The sequence below is a fragment of the Passer montanus genome, unplaced genomic scaffold (assembly GCF_014805655.1).
Source record: "Passer montanus isolate IOZ18808 unplaced genomic scaffold, ASM1480565v1 scaffold57, whole genome shotgun sequence".
NCBI classification, from domain to species: Eukaryota; Metazoa; Chordata; class Aves; order Passeriformes; family Passeridae; genus Passer; species Passer montanus.
This window is the reverse complement of record NW_024370705.1, coordinates 2,618,531-2,624,530: the sequence shown is the minus strand read 5'-3', so window position 1 is coordinate 2,624,530 and position 6,000 is coordinate 2,618,531. Positions and strand designations below refer to the sequence as shown.

Genomic DNA, 6,000 nt, shown 5'->3' with positions numbered 1-6,000 from the left:
GCCGCGGGGAGGGGCGGGGGGCCCGGGGCGAGCTCCCGGGGCGGAGCGGGGCCTCCCGGCCCGGGCGGGCTGCGGGGCTCGTCCCGCCGGAGCATCCCGAGCGCGGCTCGGTCCCGGCCCGGCAGCGCCGTGCGCGGCTCGGTTTCCCTCGCGGCGTCCGCGTCCCTCTGCTGCCTGTCCCGCCAGTTTGAAAAGTGGCCGCTCGCTGCCCTCTCGGTGCAGCCGAGCCGCCAGCCCCGAGACGGGGCGGTTTTGCCCCGCTGCCGCTTTCTCCCGGCCCGGCTCGCACGGTGTTTCCCCGCGGGGCCGGTGAGTTCGCTCCCGGCTGTCAGTGCCCCGACACACCCCCGCGCTCCAAGATGTTTGCTCCGCGGATCTTCCCTCGAACATCAGGTGCTGGACTTTGCCTCCCTGCACCCACCCCTCCTCGGCCTTCCAGCAGATATTTGTGCTTAATCATAAAATTCCAGGGGAGCACCCTTCATCCTGCGAACTTCTCTGTAGTGCTTTCAAAGGAGGTTTCTGTCCGCTTCACAGTGGTGTTAAAGGGAAAAGATGGACTTCTATTCAGGGACCGAATAGATGGCTTCAAACCTGCGCGGTCTTGTCCCCAGAAGCCCCAGCTCTGCCTTATCTCTGCCGAGCAGCTGAAAGTTCCCCAGCCGAGCTCCTTTCCCCTGCCCGGGAGCGCTCAGCCCCGGCCCCGCGGTGGAGCCGTTCCTGCGGAGGGGCACAGGGAGCGAGGGGCACAGGCAGTGAGGGGCACAGGGAGCGAGAGGCACAGGGAGAGAGGGGCACAGGGAGAGAGGGGCACAGGGCAGAGAGGGGCACAGGGCAGCGAGGGGCACAGGGAGAGAGGGGCACAGGGCAGAGAGGGGCACAGGGAGCGAGGGGCACAGGGAGCGAGGGGCACAGGCAGCGAGGGGCAGAGAGGGGCACAGGGAGCGAGGGGCACAGGGAGCGAGGGGCAGAGGCAGAGAGGGGCACAGGGCAGAGAGGGGCACAGGGAGCGAGGGGCACAGGGAGCGAGGGGCACAGGCAGCGAGGGGCAGAGAGGGGCACAGGGAGCGAGGGGCACAGGGAGCGAGGGGCAGGCGGACACGCTGCCCCGGAGCTGGGGCTGTCCCGGAGCCGTCGGCAGGACGCGGCTGCAGGGTCGTGCCCTGCCCCGCGGGTGCGTTCCCATCCCGGGTGTCGGTGCTGGGAGCGCTGCCCTGGCCGGGGATGCTCCGGGAGGAGATTTCTGCATGGTGGTTTGTGTGGGCTAAGAGTCACGTTGTTTTATTGCTCTTTTGTGCCCTCAGTTTGGGGGATCTCGAGTGCAGGGGGCTCCATGGCCTGAAGGAGGGAAGGTGGTTGAGCACCTTCTCCAAAACTGCCTGGAGAAAAAACTCCCCTCTCTCCGCAGAGACAGGAAGGGTTAACTTAAAGAGAACAACATGACTCACTTGGTAAATAGTTAATAGAATTGCTGTAACTACTTAAAATGATTTTCCTAAGCAGATGGCCAACTATTAGATAACTCTGTCTTAGGATGTATTTGTTTTCAGGTTTCTTATCAGGCTTGTAAGTCTCACATGTAACTCAAGAACTGGGGTAATTGATAAATTCATTCTTCTGCATGAAGGAAGCTAACAGAGAGAGAAAGCATGGCCAGCCCCTGCAGTTAGAGACACCCCTGGAGCATATTGCCCAAGTGAGGTAGAAAAAGATTAGATAAAATGACCAGCAAGGATGTGAGAAATATTTAAATTGGATTAGGTCTGTTGAGGAAATACTTTATTTTGAATCTCAATAAAAAAGTCAATAAAAATGTAATCATGTACCACAAAAACCTATGGAAACGAAATCCTGTCTAATGTGGCAAATGGATTAAATTCTGAATTAACAAAGAAAGCTGTGAACCTCTGAATTTGTAGAGAAAACCTGTGGGTACAAACTGCAAACATGTATGTGTGTACATAAAACAAAAATGACCTATTGCAGGGTGTGAAAAAAAAAAAAAAAAAGACAGGCAGGTCTCCTTTTAAATGGTGGCCATGTGGTACATTTGTAATTTTCATGTGCATATAATCTGTGTCTTTCCATATGTATTTTTATGTGTGAAAAATAGAATCAGCATCACCCTCTGCCAGGTCAGGGCAATAATGATGTTTTAGCCTCTGTCCTTCTATCAGTGGGTGCAAAAGGCACTAAAGGTCTGAGCTGGAAAGCCTCTGCCAGGTCTGCCATGTTTGCATTTCTGTTTTTGTTGGTATTTTAATAGGATGTTTCCATAAGGGCTGCTGCTATTGCATTTGAATATAATCAACTTTTGAAAGCTCTTCATCTTTTTTGTTTAATCTTCCCTGACGGATTTCAGGTAGAGCTGTGTGCTTAAGTTCTCCTGAGAACCACTGGGAAAAGCTCAGCCCTCCAGAAGGTTTGGGGGGAATCTTTCCTTTTCCTTTCAGTCCTGTGTCTCAGAAGGGTCTGGTCCCCCCTTGTTTTTGAACCTGGCTGCTTTTCCATCTTGCGTTGAGGGAAAGCCTCTCCCCTTACCACTTCCTTTCCGCCTGCCTGATGATTGTGTCTGCACAGGATGTTTAAGGTCTCGCAGATTTCTCACCATTTTCAGTGTGCTTCAGCTCTTCGCTGGGGTTTGACATTTCTGCCCACACGAGATGGGGCAAGGCACAGTGTGGGGAGAGTCTGTGAGTTCTGCACAGCTGGGAGTGAGGTGTTCTCCATGCAAAGGCTGCTGCCCCTATCCCTCTTGGTGTCCTGCAAAGTTTGTCCTTGTCTTCAGCTCAAACAGATTCTGGCTCTGCTTGTTCATTTTCTCATTTGATCTGGATTGTGATTAACTCCCAAGGTTGTTCTTTATTGTGTGATTTCCATCTGAAAATGGAAATGGGCTGTTAAACATTTTTTTTTGTTGGACTTCAAAGTAAAAACCAGGAAAGAGATCCTGAGCTGTGTGTCAAGGAATCAGAGAAGAACCTCACAAGTCAGTGGAGGGTTGTTCCCTTTTATCAGGATATCTGGTATTTAGGACCAGAAGGTTTGGTTGCTTCTTGGACCATCTTCAGGTTTTGCACAGTGCACCTGAACAGCCTTGGTAAAGCTGCTTGAACAAAACAGCTCCAGTTCCTCGCCTCTCTGCTCGTTTCAAAAATGCTGAGGAAGCTGCCACTTAATGAGATGCTTTTGTGGTTGAATATTCAGGTTGGACTGTTAGGGGTGCAACTTTCTGTCTTGGGAGGGCAGGAGGGTCTGGGGGATGCACAGAAGGTGATTTAACCTCTGGAGGCTTCAGTTCCTTCCGTAGTCAGAAGATGCCTCTCCCTTCACTAGGGTTGCATCTGCATCAGGGATAATTTTGGTTGTGTTGCACTTTTTTCCCCCTGCAGTAGATCTCTGTAGATCAGAGTGGACAGATGGCACATACAATTCTCAATTATGGAAAATATCCTTAGGAGGCACTTGAAGGTCATCTCATCCAGACCTCTGCCCACAGGCAGGATCAGCTATGGGTTTTGCCATTCCTGACATCTTTCTCCATCCTGCTCCTAAAGACCAGCAGTGCAGACTCCTCGCTTTCCTGGTGTGCAGGAAATACCCTGATGTCCAGCTTAAACCTCCTTTGCTCTCATTCTTCATCCTGGCCACAGTGGGCAGCCCTCAGGCAATCAGCAAAGAGTATTTCAAAGCACTTCACCAAATGCAGGTATTTGGTAAATGTGAATGGGTACAGGTGTGATCTCTTGCGTTCCTCAGCCTGGCTCCTGGGGCTCTTGCTGATGGGGGGTTTAACATTTTTATTTCTTTAAAAGTCACTCGTTTCAAGCCCAAATAAAGTAATTTTATTACCACTACAAAGGCAGCTGTGGAAGGCAGGGTTTGAAAAGAAATGACAGCTACAAGACAAATTGTATTTATCTTAGATGGTAAGTCAGGGGTTGCGTGCAGTAGGTTTATCACTATCTGACAGGTAACAAGATAAAGTCCAGGTGTTACACAGGGATGTGGAAAGCCTTGAAACAGGAATAAAGGATACTTTACAAAGCATTTTTAGAGAACATTTGCAAACAATGCATCTGAGACAATGGAGAAGTTAGCAGGGAGGGAAACTTCTTGCAGGGGTGACTTGAGCCAGGGGCAGGGGAGGGAGAGGCACCCGGGGTGAGGGAACCTTCCTGTCCCTCCGTGACACGAGGAGAGGAAAGGGGGGTTTTCCTGGAGCCTTGCAGACGTGCCGGCTGACATGCCGGGCTCCTGTCCGTGTGTCCATTAGCATTTGTGATTGCTCCCGGTTCCAGGGGAAGGCTCTGGCATGCCAGTCCCCGCAGCCCGGGGCTGTTCCACGGCATTCCCGGTGTCCCCGAGCCCGCTCCTGCTCCCGGCTCCTCCGTGGCCCTTGTCCCGCAGCTCCCCGGGGCTTGGCTGCTGGAGCGCCCCGAATCCAGCCCGAGCATCCCCGGGGTCCCGTCCGAGCATCCCCGGGCCGGGCAGCCCCTCACCCGGCTGCCTCACCCGTGCATCCCTTCGGGAATGGTGAGCTTTGCATTTTCCCTGTTAGAATTTCCTCATTCAGACCTCTGAGTCTGTTTTTTCTCCTGGATTTGCTTTGTTGGAGATGTTTTGGTCTGGGTTTGCTCTGTCGTGTTCTCCTCTTGCTTCTTGTCTCCCCTTTCCCCCCCCACCCTCTTATTTTTTCTAACTAGGGCAGCATAAATGTTTGTGCTCTCCCTGCCTGTTCTCTAATATTGGCCTCTTATGCAAATTCCCCTTCTTGTACTGGGAAAGTCCTCTACAAACAGCCCTATCATTTTGGTTATTGAGTTTTCCCCAATAGAACAGGATTGTCAGATCCTGGTATGAATCAGCTGCTGAGCTTAAGGACTTAAGGGAAGTAGGTGGTTAAATGTCATATTCCCTGATCATAACAACTTTGGTTTCAGTATGAGATCCATATACTTGGGCACAGACTGGGATTTTCCATAGGAAACGTTCCCCTGGATAAAAGACAGCTGAGGGGTATGAGGCTTTTTACTGAAATCTTCAGAAGAGAGGCACGTGGTTGAAATTGATTTGAATAATTGCAGTTTCCACATACGTCCAATCCACAGATCAGTGCCCAGGTTCAATGGGATGGTGGAAAATCACATCAGACTGACCTGGGCTGGCACCAGCACCATTACAGCTCCTGGAGCATGTGTGGGGAAGCACTCTGACATTTAAAAAGCTTGTAAAATGTTCTGCAGCCCGGATTTTGGCAAAAAAAAAGAAAAAAAAAAATTACCCTTGCTGATGGCTGCCTAATCAATCAGGGATAATCTGGGACTGGTCCTGATAATCCCAAAATGCAGGGGCCTCTTCAGCAGACCTTTTAAAGCTGAGGCACCTAACTTTGTCAGACACCCGAAAAACATTAATACTTTCTTTTATGTCATCCTGTGTCTCATGAAATGTTGATGCAAAGTTTGCTTGGCCATTATGATTCATTTAGGGTTCTTGTTAACTTTCCTACCCCATGCCTAAAGGGAAACCTTCCTTTTCCTCCTTGTAGCCACCCTACAGCCCAGCTGTGTGATTACAGCAGGCAAGGGATGGATACAGTCCACGGGGAGAAACCATCCTTAAGGCTTGGGGTATCTCTTCTGAGAGCTCCCCCAGGATCCATCTCTGCCTGACTAACATCTTTTGTGTTTGGGGTCAGATGTCACAGTCCCTCAGGAATTTGCCTTGGGGGTCTTTTTAGGTTTGTCCTTGTTTGGAAAGGTGTGAGGATCACGGTTGCCATGCATTTGAGAAATGATTGCAGGTTTCTTTACAGATGGGCCTTTTCTATGATGTCTTGTTGTGCAGAGACTGTAAGATATCTAAAGTTTTTACAGGTCAGAAAGGCCACTTGCCAAGGCTGGTGGAGGGATCTCTGCTCTAGTGGAGTCCTGACAGCTCTCCTCTCCTCTCCTCTCCTCTCCTCTCCTCTCCTCTCCTCTGGGGCGGACGCGCTCT

General features: G+C 51.1%; 1 protein-coding gene across 5 annotated transcripts in view; it reads left to right on the top strand.

Moving 5' to 3' along the window:
• ADORA2A (adenosine A2a receptor) overlaps positions 1-6,000 on the top strand; it is a 30,243-nt gene that overhangs the window by 2,658 nt on the left and 21,585 nt on the right. Inside the window, exon 1 of one of the 5 annotated variants that reach the window (XM_039726023.1) lies at positions 7-393. The exons of the other annotated variants lie outside the window; for them this stretch is intronic. The gene's annotated coding sequence lies outside the window, so the exon portion shown is untranslated. Of the gene's footprint in view, positions 1-6; positions 394-6,000 lie in introns of those variants that run through there. 5 annotated transcript variants of the gene reach the window in all.